This window comes from Haliaeetus albicilla, chromosome 13, assembly GCF_947461875.1.
Source record: "Haliaeetus albicilla chromosome 13, bHalAlb1.1, whole genome shotgun sequence".
Lineage (NCBI taxonomy): Eukaryota > Metazoa > Chordata > Aves > Accipitriformes > Accipitridae > Haliaeetus > Haliaeetus albicilla.
This window is the reverse complement of record NC_091495.1, coordinates 14,319,011-14,337,109: the sequence shown is the minus strand read 5'-3', so window position 1 is coordinate 14,337,109 and position 18,099 is coordinate 14,319,011. Positions and strand designations below refer to the sequence as shown.

At 38.9% G+C, this 18,099-nt stretch overlaps 1 long non-coding RNA gene across 1 annotated transcript in view; it reads left to right on the top strand.

Moving 5' to 3' along the window:
- Window positions 1–13,779, top strand: part of LOC138688830 (uncharacterized) — a 62,111-nt gene extending 48,332 nt beyond the window's left edge. The window contains exon 3 of the long non-coding RNA XR_011327634.1: window positions 13,523–13,779. This is a non-coding gene — a long non-coding RNA (uncharacterized lncRNA). The remainder of the gene's footprint in view (window positions 1–13,522) is intronic.
- The last annotated feature ends 4,320 nt before the right edge of the window (window positions 13,780–18,099 follow it).

The following is an 18,099-nucleotide window of genomic DNA, read 5'->3' as shown; positions in this document are numbered from 1 at the left end:
GGCAGACATGTCAACCCACTTCTTCATCTTCTACCGAACGTGACTCGTACCAGTTACAGTGCCAACAAATGCCCCAAACCTACAGAGTGCCATTGAGGTCCGGGCCAAGCAATCTTATAGGATTTTTGTATTATTTTTGAACAACAATGGAGAATATGATCCTTGGAAAAGAGGTCAAGGAGTTGAGATGGGGAGAATTTTATTTTATTTTATTTTCGTCCTAAGCTCCTAGCACAGTGTTTGTGGGAGAGAAGGATTACCTAAGTGGAGACCAGAAGGTGATTTCCATTTCCCCTCTCCCCCTCACGCATGTGTGACTTTTGGCAAACCAGCGTGTTATGAAATCCAAACATTCACCTGCCGGTAGAAACCAGACTGTGCGTGTGTGCCACCGCTCATCCATCTGTCTTACAGACCACAAAGCCTAGCTGCATGGGTAGGTATTAGATCGAATGTATCACTGTTATTAGAAAGTACAGTCCACACTAATAAATAAGTAGCTTCCTGTTGCCTTGTCTGATCTGTGCAAGCAGAGGGAAGTAACACACAGGTGTGATAGAGGACAGGTTTGACCAATTATTCCTAAGCAGTGTATGTTGCACAGTACATAGGCAGTACAGTCTCTCATGAACACTGCGGTGTCTAAGTGCTTGCCTTCCTAACATGACCTAATTTAATCCTATATAAATGTCTGTGTAAATTGTGTAAAATAAGGAGGTATAAGCTGCAAACATTTTTCATTCAAAGATCATAGGAGAACCCCAGGGAAAATAAAAAAGGAGTTTTAAGGATGATAGAGATGCATCCTCACCATGTGATTGTCCCAATCTGTGTAAGTTTTTGCAGACACACAGAACAGCGGTATTTCCTCCTGTTATATCAGAGTGAAAAAGGTAATGGAGATGCTAGGTGAATTATTTTGTAAAAAGCAAATGAACAGACCTGAGCTTGTGCCAGAGCAATAACTATGGAAGCAGTCATTGAAATGGGCTTCAGTGGACTGTGTGTTCATTCCCCTCTGTGTTTTGTGTTTGCTGAGCTGGAATAGTCTAGTAACAAGTTTCCTAGCAGGAACAGTCATGGAAACAGGGAACTGCAGAACTGTTGCAGAAAGCAAATGTTGGCTTTGTGACTGGGACTGTATGTTTCTAAGCTATGGTAATTCAACAGAAAAAGAACAGTCAAAACTAATCGGAGCTTAAATACCAGGTAGTACACTGTGACTAAGCAAAGGTATTGGAGCCTGTAAGATCTGGACCAGGCTCTGAGAGGAAGGAGAAGACAAGTTAAAGGAAAAAAGGCATAGTCCCCTCTTCTGCCTTAGATGGGAAGAATTTGCGGGAGCTGTATGCCAGACTTCTCAACTGATTTTGCTTTCCTGATAATTGGTGGACAATAGCTTTGTCTGAAGGATAAGCCTGGGACCTCTATTGCATTTCTTGCTTAACAGTAGCTACACAGGCACTGACCTGCAATGCCAGCCCATAGTGGGTGAATACTTTCTAGAAAGAATCTCTTGGAGTAAAACAGAACATAAAAAGAAGGTAAATTTGCTGAGTAAATTATTCATTGTGAATTATTCACACAGTTTCACTAACAGTCATCTGGAAAAAGTTAACAAATGAAGTAGAATGACTGAAGTGAGTAATAAATATAAATCAATCCAAGAGACATGTAGGGTTACTTGTTTGTTGTGAAGAAGGATGGGACTGATTGAGTGATACAGTGAAAAAAGCAGAAGAGTAGAATAAGATAAAGAAGGGGTGGCACGTTTGGCTATATGGTGGCAGTTCATTCAGTAAGTTTTGCTGATTGTTACTATTTTATACACACGGTGTAAAACTGAAAGAATGGCCTCCGTAACTCTGCTTTTTCTGAAATTGACTGCTTTAATTTAGAAGTCAATAAACACCATGCATGCTCACAGCATCCCAACCCAGAGCTATTGGAAATTGGCACACTTGAACTTCCTCCCACTGGGAAACCAAGGCCTGGCTTTCAAAATTCATATTTTTATGTCCTTGCTAGTTCTATTTTGTTAAAACAAAATATGTGATTTTTTTTCCCCCCAATTGGTTGCTGAAAGCTGCTTTTGTTGAGGGAAAGCTAATGTTAAAAGAAAGGTTGTATTCCATTACAAAGGCAAGTGCAGCTTTGTGATAGGAGCTGAAAATGTGTTAATGAAAATGTTGGGTTTACTTTATCTTGAATGTCTCATTAGCCTTTTCTCCAGCTCATGCAGGCTCTAGATGGTTTCATTTGGGCATTTGGCCATCTTTTGTTTTTCCTTTTATTATTTCCACTTAAATATTTACAGCTTGAGCCCAAGCCCATGAAACTCCATGGTAACACTCCTATGGAGTCTCATAGACTTTCCAGCCTTGGAGTAGATCCTTTCTCTGAAAAAAAAAAAAAAAAAAAAAAAAAAGACAAAAATGAGCTTGTGGGTTTGTATGATTGTCATCTTCCAGAGATCTACATAAAACACTATAAATAGGAGTCTCTTAGCCGCCAGTTTGATGAATGCATGTCACCAAGGTTACCCCCTCAGCCATCTTTAACAGCAATAAAGTGCCTGCAGGCCAAAAAATGCCCTCTGACACTTGTGTAAGCTCTGGAGTCTAATGGATTGAAATCTAGTAAACAGTTCCTTCTAACCCTTTGCAAGAAAGAATACTGACTCTTAATGATTCTGCAGGGCTGAGAGGAATTGGGAGCCATAAGAATGTCTTGTTTACTACAGTTTGCAAGTGCAACGCTAGAAGCATACAAATGAGTAAGTTTTAAGTCACTTTGAGTTCCTTCCAAATTCTTTCATGCCATTTAGGCAATATTTATCTCTAGAATAATTCTACTAACAGACACACATGCTAATAGCATCACCATCTTCAGAAAATATCATAGTAGACTATGGTATTCTAGCACTGTTTTGCATTTTGCATCTCCGAGATTTTTTTCAGCAGGAAGCATGATATTTTATCAAAATGCAGAGGAAACAAATGACAGAAAAGTAGGCACTAGGCCAGACAATAGCAATAGATTCAGTGTAGAATTTTTTCAAGGAAGGTAAGTATCAAACTTAGCTCTTAAGCTACAAAACATGAGTACTATTTTTGCCTTTTAAACATAAGTAGGTTGGAAAGATTTGCAAAAAAAAGGAAAGAAAGTCCTTGGATCATTCAACCTAGCATTTATATTCTCATTAATTAACAGATTACTAACACTTTAAGCATACGAATACATTTTGTACTCAGGGAGAGGTGCATTTTATTTACTTAGTTTTACTTCACTAATTATTGTATAAAGATGCAACACACTATAGTGCTGATAAAAGACTGAAATCAATTTCCTCTCCTCAGTCAGCAATCATGTCAAAATTCACAAAGTTAATTTTCCATGAAAAAAATCCTGCTCATTGACTCCATTTGTAAATCAAACAAGAAACTGATACAGACATTAAATTCTTAGATGTGTCAGATTAACCATATCTGTGCTAAACTGTGCCCATCTCTAGTGCAAGGAGGCAGAGTTCAACAGTAGGCTCAGCAGCAAGATTTCTTCATGGTGTTGCAGCACCTTCAGGTGCCTCAAAATAGTCACAAGGGCCATGATAGATTGTGGGGCATTTCAGGAAGCTTCAGGCCACCAAAGCTATGCTGGGGGTCACTTGGGCAAGGGTAGCCGGAGAAATATGGAAACATTTGTCCATGTCCAATTTAAATCAGATACAGTCTTTGGAACAGAGACTATCTTTCTGTCTGGTATTTTACAATAAATTCAGTGTTCTTGCAGTTACAGCTGGAGCTCTTTGATTAATACCAGCATGCAAGTGATCAGTATAAAAATAATACAAATATTGGAAATAGAGTATGTATGTGATGTTTAATCAGGTGTGATGACAGAAGATGGAAGGAATTTCATATGATTACTCAGTAGATGCAAGCATGCACCCTGGTAAAAGAAATGTTTGCTTGGAGGTAATTTTGCTTGAAAACCCCCAAAGTAGATGAATTAGTTGATTAGTGTTTTGTTGGCTATTTTTAAGAAGAGCTGTGCTGGAGAAATCTGAGTGAACACAAGTAGGGGCAGGAGAATCTGGGATGGTTCTGCTCAAACCATCCAACAATAATAAAAGGCTAGGAGGGATCAGAAGAATCAATAAATTACTTTTTTTCTTTTCTGGCTGGCCTCCTCTGTTTGTGACTGCTACCTTCGCAGCTACTCTCTGGGTAGCAGTAATTGGAGCCAGAGGATTGTTTGGTTCAATGCCGAAAACAGGTTTTAGCAGCTATAAATACCGATTAGTAGCTGACCCGTTAAAAATCTAAGGGGCATGTTAGATTCTTTTGTTTTTGTAAAAGAAAAGTTTTCTTAAAAGAAATCCTTTTTATATATATCTATATGTTGAGTTTTTCGTACGGTTGTCTGTTTTGGTGAGTGTAACTAGTTTTGATGAATTAAGTGTTTTCAGCATAGCCAGCTGACTTGTCAGATATTTGCCCCATTTGAGCCTGGAAACTATATTCATATTCCAAGAGAAACTTGCCCTGAGAAAACTGGCTAAACATACAGCACCAAGCCACAGACACTGTGTCCAAGGTGCTCTACTGTATACATATCTCCTCTGGGGGAAGATGAAAAGAGAAACAACACATAAGGGATATGAAGTCACATTATTTAACAAGTATTGGAAGGTACTCAAAGACTACAGTAATTGTCATGGTAGAAGGACAAACTTGACCAGTATGGGCCAGGGTCAAAACCGATGCTCAGCACAGTCAAAGGGTGCCACAGACATTAAGATATTTGTGTGATTTCAGTTACAAAGGCAAGACCTGGCCCCATTGGAAAGGATTAAATAAATAAAAAAAAAGAGTCCAAACCCAATTTTAGAGTGTTCTCTAAACCAATAGCCAGGGATGAATAAACACGTCCTGCTGCTGAAAGCCTGAGCTGGGTAATGTATTGGGATATGCACAGACTTCAGACAGTGGTCCCCAGGCAGCTGAGTTGTGATCACATGGACACGCTCAGTCTGTGAAGCAGGCAGATGAAATCAGTGACTCCAGTCATTGCTCATGGTAGCTCAGCACATTCCCTGCTGACCTGGCTGAAAGAGTGCTTTTATGAAACAAAACTGATTAAAGAAACAAATGATGTAAAATGAAATGTCATCATGGATACAGGGTTTAGGGCTATACAAACAACCATGGATTGAAATCATTAGACTCTCTCTGCTCTGGAATGGTTCAATATTTTTAGAGGATTAAAATGCCTTTTCTACCCTTTGGTCTCCTGTACTTATTTGTATGTCAACATAAGTATTTGTCAGTGTTTTTCATGCTTTCCTAAGTCAGGAAATCTGTAAATTCATCATATAAAGGGACTGAGTCTTAATTCCTGGGCCTGGTAGTCCTGGATCAAAGGTTTTGATATATTATTCCTAACATCTTTTATTTGGAAAAATGTAGCCAATACCTCTAGCAGACAGCATGGACCTGATCCAGAATCCACTGAAGTTATTTAAAATACTCTGATCAAGTTCCATGAGTTTTGGTTCAGGTCCTGTGGCTCCAATCCAACACAGCACTCTAGCTCATATGTAATTGCTCAGGAGCTTAACTTTACATCCAAGTACCAATTCTTTACCAGATTGACATGTTCATATCAGCTGGTACAAGTAGACTGGCTCTGCATAACTGCTCAGATAGCATTTACTGGATAATATACTCATTTGCAAAGTCTGAAATAGGATTTTTCACATGTCAGGTTAGTAAGTAGCCCTTGAGCTAATAAATCCCAGCAAGTCTTTCCTACAATAAGCCATGTGACATTGTCACAACAACAAGGTATGCTTGTAAGAAGTGCTTCCCACTAAGGGCTGGGGCACTAGAAAAAGCCATGAAAATAAACAGAAAGTAATACTGGAAGGCAAAAAAATCTTTGTAGTTAAACTATTAGAAAGTAATACAACTTTAAGAAGTGAGCACAGTTTTTATGAACGTCTTTGTGGACAGTGGCAAGATTACGTTCTATCAATTGGCAGCCCTGCCTGAGTTTCTTCTCTCTTGTTTTCCCCATTATGCTTTGATCTTGGCTGGGAATAAACTATTTAAGGACTAAAGGCCTCTTTGGTACTTCCAGTAAAAATGACAATAGTTGTCGCTGTCATTATAATGCTCCATTGCTGCCTTCTGTAGCGTGTAAAGAAAGGAGAGTACAAACTCATGGTGAGCATAGCTGTTCATCAAATAGTAATCAGAGATAATTACAGTCTACTGGGTGAATAGCTCACAGTCACTGCTAAATCTGGTACTTCATTATATTTTTCTGTAAGCGATTGCCATCAGACCTCAGAAGCAGCAGTTGTTCATAGTTTCTCAGGAAGTCCCTCTGCAGTGTAATGCCTGGATTGGGCACTAGGGATGAACTCAAAACTTGCCAGACTGATTCGTTAGCCACTGCAGGAGAGATTTTCAAAACACAAATTACTGGAAAACATTAGACATCTGTTTCTCTTTAAATCTACCTGAAGGTGTCATTTCTGTTTCCTGACCAGATGAATTTCACACAGCCTGGTGAGATTGCCACCAAAGTCCATGCTCTGGCTGACATGGGCAGGTGCTAATCTCCAGGATGCAGTTACAGCTGTGAATCTTAGCATGGAGAGGTATCACTAGCTATTTGCTAGATGCTGATAAACAGAAGTACTCTATTCTGTAGAGGACTGTAAAATATTTTGAGAATTTTGAGTTGGGGTGTTCTAGAAATGCAAGTTAATACCAATTGGAAGCAAATAATATATTGTTATTCCTGTGTTTTTCCTAGTTGTCAGTGTAGTCGCGTACGGGACCAACCTCAATCTTTAGGAAACTTCATTGCTTTTAATGAGGTTACTCAAGAGGTGCATTTGATCTTCTGCTGACAATTTTTAGCTTTGAGAAAACTATTTATGCTTTGAGACAGAAGGTTTAAAAAAGTAATAGCAACATTTAATAGTATAATTACTTCACATTATTTTGCATTCTCTGACTTTGCTTAAATGAAACACATTGCATACTGAAATAATCTTGTAGGGAGGATTATTCAAACAAGATAAAGTCCCTGCTGAATGTAATGTCAGTTCTTTTTATGCATGCTGAGTAACCTGCTGTGCTTTGGCAGCTTTAAGACTGAGCCATATCGTGCTCATATTGGAAGCATGCAAATGTCTGAGCTAGCAGTTTGAAATGTGGCTGAGCAGTTATTACTTCAGGAATGTTAATTATTACTTTTATGTGGATAAACTCTCTGGAGCTGCATCCATTTAAAATTCAACCACAGACACTATGCACAAGTTTGATTCAGTCTTAGTGTTATAATTTTTCTTTGTTTATATATTGGTAATGGTACCATGCTGGTGTCAACAGACTAAGACCTTATGAAGTGAATGTAGAAATAAATATTATTGTTAAAGAAAGGATGAATCATTTGCAGTCAAGCAAAACTGAAGAGTTGTCTAGCTGCAGAAAACCCTGACTTGAGGCGCTGGAGTACACAGAAATAACATCAAAATGTTAAATAAAAGTGAATTAACATTAATGCAAGTGTGCAAGTACAATATTGTTAAAGAAAGGAAAGCCAAGAGAGAGCCAGAGGACAAAGCCTAAGCTGCAAAAATCCATGTGCCAATCCAGCAGGTTTCCTTGAAGAAGAGTTGCAGTTTCAGGTATCCCAGGCTTTACTTTCACAGGTGGTTAACGCTTGCAGCTCATGTGAAGTCCTGGAGATTTCTGTAACAGAGAGCACTAGTGCTAATGAATCGCTATGCTCCAAGTTTTCAAACATGGATTTTATCTGGGTGGCTTAATGATTCAAGAGAGGCAGATTAAAGAATAGCTCATTTTTTAAAATTTGGATTCAAACCTGGTATCTCATTTTTGTATATTGCGTACTGTGTCTGGATGTGCTTTCAGCGTGAGACGTTACTGCTTGTAGTTTACAAAGAGCTCTTTCACCAACTCTGGTAAAGTTTTGGAAGGCATTAGTGATGACCCTACTGTAAGTAAGTGAACTGCATAGGAAAAGGAGAAAAAAGAGAAAAGGGAGCTAAGGAGAAAGAAGAAAGAGAGTTTGACATAATCCATGGAAGAGTTTCTTAAAACTATTTTATCAGTTTTAGATTTCCCTACAAATCTCCAGGTCAGCTGCATGTGTATGCTCAACAGGAATTGCTTCTGACTTTGCACTGCTATTTAGCTGGAAATAAAACCAGGACACTGAAGACAGAGTGAAAGAAGCACAGATCAGTGGTAGTGCAGCTGCATTAGAAAGGACTGTTCTGAATTCGGACAAGAAGTTTGATTCCAGAAGGAGCTGAGAATGGCACAGAAGCAAAACGGTTTTATGTCTATTTATATGGGACCTAAAATAAAGGTGATAGTAATATTCCAAAATAATTGCCAGTTAACCGATTAACCTCTAAGGCTACTGGTAATCTATAACAGAAAGTCAAGTCCAAGCTTTTTAACAGGCGTTTCAACAGTAAACTTCTTTCATGAACTGGTGAGCTGTGGTATCTGAAACACTCTGCAAAAACACCTACGGTGAAATGATAATTCTGTGATGCTGTCTGAGGCACAAGATTACTTGCAAGATGCAGTAACACTACACACCTGTGCCCAATTTCACTCCTAATTTAATTTGCACTTTCTGTACTAGACCCCAGTGAAGGGAAGCATCTCTCCTCAGGAAAGCCCTTATACATGTTTGAAGTTCTGTGAATATTTAAAACATATGTCATTGTTGTCCAGAATAGATTTGGTTTAATAGTCTGAGCTCTGGCCTTTTTTCCACATGGGCCACGTTCAGAGTACTTAAAGCAACTATGTTCTACCTATGAGTATTTTTGCAAATGCTGATTGAGAGATCATGACCTTGTTGGAACACAGAAGACTGAGAGCACAGGTAGGTCATTAAAAATACATGTGAAGTAAGACCTTACTTAATCTGGTAAAATCAAGCCTTAAGCATGAATCTGTGATAGCCATATACTGAAAAAAAGGTAATAGAGTTTTTATGTGTATATATATATGCATATATAGCTGTAAATACATACATCAATACCTATATACATATGTAATATATAATAATAATACACTCATTTTTTATTTATTTATTGTCAAAGTGATACACAAATATTAAGCCGTTGCTACTTTTGCCACAGAATTAGAGTAAAATAGTACCCTGTTAAGTTTTATCCTTAAAACATGAGCCAACCCCTGATGGGCTCTCTGAGCTCCTAGTAGTTTCCTTTTTCTCAGAGATGCTGAAATACTCTGCTGAATCCTTCGTGGCTTGGCTTGTCATTGTTTGGACTTCAATAGTTTCCTAGATTTACTATCCTCAGAATATCAGGTCCAGTTTTGGCTTATTGAATTTAGGATCTAGCCTGAATCTTAAATGAATTTCTCTTAAGGATGTCTGAGTCCCATGGTTTAACTGGATCCATACCCAAATGAAAGTGGGCAAACTAAGATGGCCCTTTGCTGATATTATTGACTCCTATCTGCTAAATACATTTAGGTTACACATAATATACCCATGAATGACCTGTCGCTGTGCTATTTAGATATTTCTGCTTACTTCTGTTAAATAGTCAGGCAAAATGTAGCTATATGAAGAAAATACATGGAGGAGAAGAAGAAAGGGAAGAGTTTTATCTCCTCTCTTGTAGCAACCTGGTTTTATAGCAACCTGTTCTAACCATTGCAGGGCAAACTGGTTTTGCAAAACAAGCCTTTCGTTTTCGTTTGTCTTTTTGCATTATTATGATAAAATATAAATTCCAGGAGAAGGAGGAGAGCATTGTTTCAGAAGAGTTAAAAAGAGCAGTGGGGGATTTTCAGACAGGCGTATGCACATTCTCAGGTCAGGAATGCACTTTTGGAGAGCAGCAAGCTGTGAATGTGCAGCTGCAGGCTTCAGGGTCCTGAATAATCTACATTCAGAGACTGCAAAGTCATCAATATTTATGGACTAGTGGAATCATCCCTGGCATGCAGCTACATCTGCCAGCTCTCCGTTTACTCCACATCCTTTTCTCTGTAAGTTTCAGGTTCTTATTTCCTGTGACTAGTAGGTTTGCACTTTGAAGCAGAGCTCCTCCAGTGAAACAGAGAAGATGCTTCCTGAATCATACTGAGCAAGCATGTTAACCATCCGCATCGAGAAATACCCACTGCAGCAGATGTTGTGTGAGAAATGGGAGCTACCACTTACTACAGTTTCCCAGACTCGGCCCTGCTTTGGTGGATGCAGCATGCTTGTTCTGACTTAGTTTCTCAGAATTGCTTTAAAGCAAAAGGCTCCCACACCCTGTTTCAGCAGGAACTGCTATTTTGTCTTCAGGCAGAGCCTGCTGCAGGCAGAAATGTCCATACAGATGTATTTTCTCTCAAAGGTAGAGTCTATGACACAGACATCATTTGATGAGATGCTACAGCACTAGAGCAGCACTTGAAGATAATCACATCCTGTGGACCCATACAGCCCATCTCACATTGAGCCAACGAAATAATTCTTAATTTTCCAAATAAAGAAGAATGAAAAATCATTTTTATGTGGCAAAATCTGCATAGCTTCAACAGAGAACACTCATTTAACAACCTTATCTACTAATGTCAGGAGGTTTAAATAGCAGGTTAATAATAATGTCAAATTTTATTGTAGTTTTATTTTCAAATGAAGGTCATCAAGAATGGCAATGCATTATTGATCTTTGCAAAATATAAAAATATAGCATTTGTGTTCTTCCTTGCCTAAATTTCCATTTCAAGTATAAACGTAATTTGAATCACAGGCTATCCCAATAGCACTGAATCAGTAGTGGAAAATTTATGCTACACTAGTCATCTTAGATTCTGGAAACATTTACTTCAGCCGAGTGCACTTTTCTCGCATTTTCCCATGAATATTCGGGTAACAGAATTCTACTAGAACAGGCCCTATGTATAAGGAGTCCTAATCTTGCATATTAATAATTCACAAACATGCATTTCCAATTAATTTCGGTAAGTATTAATCTGCAATGTCCTTTCGCCTAAGATTGCCTGATCAAAAGTAAAAATTGCACCACTTGTCCAAACGCAACTCCCTAGCTCCATATTCTGTGCTTCTGATTTTCTTTCTATGAGAAATGTCACTGTGTGTAATGAACAAAAAAGAATTTCTTTAACAGAAATTATTCTGTGCAAGTAATTAATGTGGCTTCTAAAAGTTATCAAAATTTCATTACTCAGGAATTATTAAAGAAATTTCAGAAGAATAAAGAAGCAGAAGAAAAATAATATCCCTACATTCCCACATATTCATGTGTTGGTTTTGATTTGGTGGTGTAGTTTGGTTTTGTTTTTAATGACTGCATGGTACTATGGAGTAACTTATTTTATCATTCAGCAGATAGAAAGCCTGAAGGAAAGGCAATTTCTTTGCCTTCCCTGACAAATAAATCTCTGAATTTGAATTTATATGATCCAGTGGTTGTACAGCATGGTACAACTTAAAAGTCCTTCTGTTCAGTTCAAGTATATGATGCCACTTTAAATCTGTCTAAGTCCTGAGTTCATATAGTAGTCAGGAGACTTTGCTTATTACATCAAAAGGTGCAAATACTATTTTTAATTTTTTCCTTTCTTATGGGACATTTTAATGCAGTGTGCAGGTGGCACATAAAATGAGCTCCAGTTTTGATAGGGTAACATGTTTTATGTGAGTTGATATTGTGGCCTGGGATACATAGCTGACCTGTTGGGCTTCAGAGCCCTTGCTGAGTGACAGCTGGTAGAAGGTGACAGCTGCCCCATCTTCTTAAGCCTACCTGGTATCTGAAGCATTATAGTAACAAGGAACCCATCTGGGTGACACCTTCAAATATATTGATATAATCCGCTCCCATTGACATGTGGATGGCAAGACTTTGAAGTCCCAAGAAGTATTTGACTAAAGTTATAGAGTATTCTGGTTCATGAGTAATGTTCCTCCTGTATACGAATGATTCAAGTGATGTTAATCTCACAAACAGAGTAATAATTTATGACATATTTTTTCTAAGGTCTCTATAAAAAGATTGTAAAAGGTAGTTGCCTGAAGAAACTTTGGGCCTGCACTCTTTTCAGGAAGATGTTTGCAGTGTACAGCTTTAGTGGTAGGCTGTTAATGTGCTACATGTGCTAGGTGGGAGGAAGGTGGAGAAAAGTAAAGTTAAATTCCCAGGAGCAGGGGAATGAGATCTACCAAAAAGAAGATGAAGGGGCAAACAGCATTGTTGGAGGGGGAGCAGAGGTGAGGGCTGGTGGGATGGGAGATACTCTGGAGCATGTGTGTGACAATGGTGCTTGGGAGGTGGAAGAGGAACATGAAATGCTTGAGGAAGGGGCAGGCAGTAGGGGGCATCTGACTGAATAGATTGTTGCTTGGGGTTAGGCTAAGATCATACAGACATATGGGCCGTTTCTGCTGGGATCTAAACAGCATGACGTGGAGCAATGCTCTGCGTTTGTTTTGAGTAAATGCACCCTGCTCCTATTTTTTGTCATGTTAAGTAGTTCTTTGGGTATTCCCAGCAGCCTAAGCTTTCTTTAGATTTTTTCCTGTTTAAATAAATATTCTAGAACATTACCCTGTACTGGGAAGCAGATATAGAAGTGCATGCACTCAAGTCTTCACTTCCTCACCCCTGGCTGTTATTATCTATCTACCCTGAATATAAACTTGTAACCTCTGCTCTTTGTTGTGTTCCCCTAGATTCTCTCTTGGGCCTTCTTGAAATGGGGTAGGTGGGTACACATTGCCCTCACCAGCTTTCCTGTGAAGGCAAAGGGAAGGAGGGTGCTAGCGTCCCAGCTTTTCTGCCTCCACTCCGGCAGCAAATACCCTAAAGACAGGGCATGTTCATCAGCATCTTGGCAGGTCTAGTATGAACGCAGAAGGCAGGAGGAAGGGGCTTGGAAGTACAGCCCAGTGTCTGGGGGGTGGGGGGGTGCTGTCAGCAAGCAGTGTGGTAGCTATGGCTCCTTCTGGTGAATGTAGATACCGTGGTGTCAAATCCTTTTTGATAGAATAGGGAATGGGATTTTCCATAGCCTGAGAATGTTCCCTTGCCTTATCTGAAACTTCAGTGAATCTGAAGTTCCTGACTAGCTTTGAATTTACCAAAACTGCAGTTTTAAAAAAAAAAAAAAAAAAAAAAAATACCAAAAGTATAACTAAATCACTGGGCTCTATTTAAGAGGGGTAAAACTGGAACAGGACTGAATGCCTGCACAGGGGAGGAATTCTTATTTTAACTGAATCATCCTTTATTAGCTGGATGTTTGTGGTACAAATGGTGTGGTTTGATGTCAAACTTATTTTCCTTTTCTGCAATCCTCTCAATATGCCAAGCTCTTGCAATTACTGTTTTAAATTTTCTTTGCATCTTTAAGTTATGACTTAGAAGTGACATAAGCATTCAGACAGAAATCTGTTTAAACTCTCATTGCAGTATCCTCATGTCATTCGTGTTGTCTGCTGTGCTGACTGACAGATGCCTACAAGGTAGAAGAACACACGGTACAACAGTACCTAAGCATGACAGAAGAATTCAACACAGCTGCAACATAAAAGTCTTCCTTACTTTGTTTCCTTGGTTTTATGGTTTTTAAAAAGACCCTACTGTAATGCAGTATTCTGTGGTTAAACTTGATTTGCTTTTTTAAGGTAGCATTAAAAAGCTCATTCATGCACACTTTACATGCTAGATGGTGGAGGGCAAGACAATATTTTAGTGGCTACATCAGTGGCATAAGAGTTGGGATTCCTGGGATCCTAATTCCATGTACTGAAGTTGTGTGGTGAAATTTATAAGGAAAGAAATGTCTTTCTGGCACTGGTCATTGGATTTGTCGCCAAAGTGTGTGGGAATGCAATTGCATTACCTACCTACGTAGAAGAAGCTATGATAGCACAAGATTTACTGAGGAGTAAGTTACATTATAAGAGAATAACTTCTAATATTCCTTTCTGGGGTTGGTAGGAGCTTCAGGAAAAGAAGCTGAAGATACATGTATTGAATCAGAGCCCATTCTAGCTGCTGGCTAACTTTACACAATTTGTGGGCTGTCCAGCCATTTTTAGGACTCAAAAAATAGCAAGAGACACAGCAATGTGCTTTCAGATACACTCAGATCAATGGTGGAAAGATTGGTTCGTTATCGCTTCTCTGAGTACTTTTAGTTTACCCATGAGACAAAATTTTTTTTAGTATCCTTCCTCCTCATTCTGTCTTGTGGTTTGATGCCACAGTCAGTGGTTTCTCCATTAAATTCTAAATGCATTACAGCGTTTCTGGTTATAAAACCCAAGTCTAGAGCCATCAGCTTCTTATGCTTTCTTCATGAGTCTTCAGCCCTTGGTTTTCATCAGTCTTTCCTGCTTCTCTTCTATTTCATCCCCTTTTTACTCAAATCATGCAGCGCACAGTGATTTTCATCAGCCCACTCTGTACTTGAAGGCTTTTCATCAATTTTGCTTCTTGGTTTTGTTCCAGTAACCTTGTCTCTTTGTTTTCTTGGTGTCAACTGTCATGCTTTGATCTGCAGCTTTTTTTCATTAGTAAAGTGTGTGCTTTAAAAAGGTTATAACTAGAAGGGGAAAGATACATGGAGAACCATATATCACAAGTGCTCCTCAAGTATTATTTTGACATGTGAGAAAGAAAGGAGGAGGAATTATTCCTAGCATTATCATTTTCTTTTTCATGCTCATCTCATTCCAGATATGACATCAGAATTAGTCTGCTTTTCCATGTATGAATACTTAAGTGAAACACAGAGATTGACTGCATGGCTTTAGATTTAAATCAGTTTACAGGCAGTGAGACAGAATCCTTATTTGTCCAAGGATTTAGGTTGCCTTTTGCTGTAGGATCTCCAACTCAATTCTTGACCTTTTTGTATAGATTTTATACAACCTGGGAAACTGCTTAAATTATATTTATGACTGTTGTATGGTAAAAAAGCAGGCATGCCTAATAATTTTTAGGAAAAGCATTAAGCAGTCAATGGCAATGCTCCTTCAATAGCTGGGGAGATCTAACTGGACAGTTTCCAACAGAGTCCATGGAAAAATGCAGATCATATCAAGCAAGCATCAGCTGTGAGAGTATCCAAGGTTAGAGGGAGACTCATGCTTCATTTATAAGCCAGGATTAAAGGCAGTGGAGAATGTTCATTGCAACTGTGCAAACATAAAACATACTAAAGGGCCAAGACATAGAAAATGTCAACCACTGCTGTTCTGAGCCTATCCATCACAGTGAGCCGAGAGTCATCGCTGTATCCCACAGTGAGTCATGAGTGAAGCAAATGCTACATAAGCTTTTTTTACCCATGGGGATTTCAATTAACTTTTGAAATAGAGATGCCTTGTGTTGAATGTCATGCTGATATTGAAGACCTCCACAATGTTGTCATGCCCATAGACATTTTCAGATTATTTAATCAGCCTTTTCTGGACAGAGTAAGGCAATGGGACTCTCAAATTTAAGCAGTTGTGCCAAAGCTGTAGCTAGCAGCTCCCATATGATGGGCAACCCACCACTGATAGTCACTGATTATAATCCAGTACCACATGGTGTGGACAATGAACTCACACAGCTTTGTGGTCATGATAGCTTTATCCCCTTCTGCAATCAATGTGTCTCAGCCACGAGAATGGCCCCTACTGGGGTCTTATGTTGTTGGCAACTTGAAATCTCACTCTATTGCATTCCCCCAAAGGCCTTATCTCTGCACACCAAGGGTTATGTAGGCTGGAAGGTGTTAGTCATTCCTCTGTTATGTTCCCCTAGGTTATGGGGGGGAATAACTTGAGGAAGACTCAAGAAGAAAGTTCTCAGCTGAAAATCGTGTAGTGAGCACAAGGGGCCTTATCGCAAGCAAACACTGAATGCAGTATTGAAGGAGTTAATTCTTTGACAAGGATGGTCACCTATCTTCCTATAGGGGAGAAGCTCAAGCCTTGACAAGAGTGTCACTTGACAGACAGGAGAAACTTCACAGACTGATGGACATGTTATTTTCATATATAAAGCAACAAAAATAGGTTACACATCTTGATGTAATAGGGAGTTCAAGTTCTGCTTTGCTGAACAAAATCCCCTTACATAATTTTGGGGGTAGTGTTGCTTGTACTGTTTCAAACCTTAAAGGAAGTTTCTTAAAGACACTGTCAGACAAAAAATAGTGATGTGGCAGTACATTTTCCTTTCCAGAGCAGAAAATAAGAGCTTTGCTCTGCAAGGTCTAAATATGTGGTGGGATTGATCCCCTTTGCATACCAACTTGAAAGCATACTGAAGCAAAGAAAAGAAGAGGTAATTTTAACCCATGTCAGTCTCTATGTCAATCACCTTCACTGTCATTACTGATCCCTCAATCACAACTTTGTGTGCTTCCCATGTGCTTCTTGTCTCTTTTTATTCAGCTGTTGTCCTTCTCATTTCCTCTGTTTGTCCTTCAGTCAGCTATCTCCTTCCTCCTCCTTTTCTGCCGGAGGTTAGGGCATGGCGGGAATGGAGAGGCAAGATTCAGGTGCCAGTGCCATAAAATAGCAGCTGTCTTGAATGTAATAGATAAGTGTAGCAGTAGCATTAGGGAGTAACAAAGAAAAGAAGAAACAATGGGGACGTTTTAAACTAGCAGCCAAACAAAGGAGAGAAAAAATTGGTCTTAGGATGGTTATATTTGTGAGCAGAAGTGTCTGTAGTGCACAATCTGATTAACTGTAGAGGTATAAAGAAAGCTTCATTGGATGTAGATACCAAAAATGCGAACTGCACTGTTACAAGGAAGTTGTAAAATAACGCTTTGCACTGTTAACCACAAGAAGTGGGTTTTTAGCTTTGTTTGTTGTTTTGTGGTTTGGTTTTTTTTTATCACAACCCTTCAAATATTTACCAGTTGATTAACTGTAAGTGCAAGAGTGATCCCATTAATTTTAACTTTGAAGATCAGACCCTGATTTGGTCTACCCACCAATATTTCCTTATATCTCCGAACTTTTAAAATCAATTTTTGACTGCTGATTTTGCAAACAAGTTCTCTTTGTTTGTCTCTTTCTCAAAACACAGACAACTGAAAGGTCACACAAAATGGTTTTCTGGGTAGATAGGTAGTTTAGAATGGTCAGATGTATAGCAGTTTGTTGTTAAGCATTTTCTCTGTCCTCTTGTGCAAATTCCTCTGCCCTTTTGTGAGCATAAGGATAAACAGAAAACACACATCCCCTATTATGAAATAAAAACTTACTTTTTTTATGTATTCAACATCTTTTTATAATGAAATGCCTGTAAGCAGAATGTTGAAATTGAGCATGGAAACACCAATGGCTCGCAGGCACATTCTAGCACTACGCTGCAATTGATTTTGATTTGGCAATGCCATTAAACAGTGAAAATTCTTAGGATTTGCAAGGCAGTAGAAATAAATGTTATGGGCCTTCTTATTAGTTGAGAAATAGCAGTGGACAAATTGCTGGTGTTTTTTCTATTTTAGGATCTTCTGAATAACAGTATAATAATACACTTGAGACAGGGATTGTTTTACAGTCTTTCCTCAGATTTCTCCCTCTTTTTTAATTCCAGTTGTATTTCATACAAGTTTCAAAATATTCTATCCCCCAGTACAGGAAGGTATACAGGAAGCCTTGTAGATTCAAATTCACTGTTCTAGCTCCCTGATAAAAATGCCTGTTGCAGGAAGGGTGGCAAGAAAATAATCTTTGGCTTCCTAAAGCATGCATTAAATTGGAACTGCTGAAGTCTGTACAATTGCAACCAGGGTGGATTTCAAGGCCTAATAATGGTGCTTTCCATACTGATTGGAGCTCCACAAGGCACTCAAAGGACCAATATATCAGACAGCAAGTCATCAAATTAGAGAGGAAATCAGAGCTAATCACATTGTCCTTTCCCTACACACCCACCATTCCAGCAGGTTAGGACTGACCCCTACAGATGGGGTCTGTCTGCACAGATGACTGTGCAGATGTCAACACCTTTAAGAGGTACAGCTGGCTTTC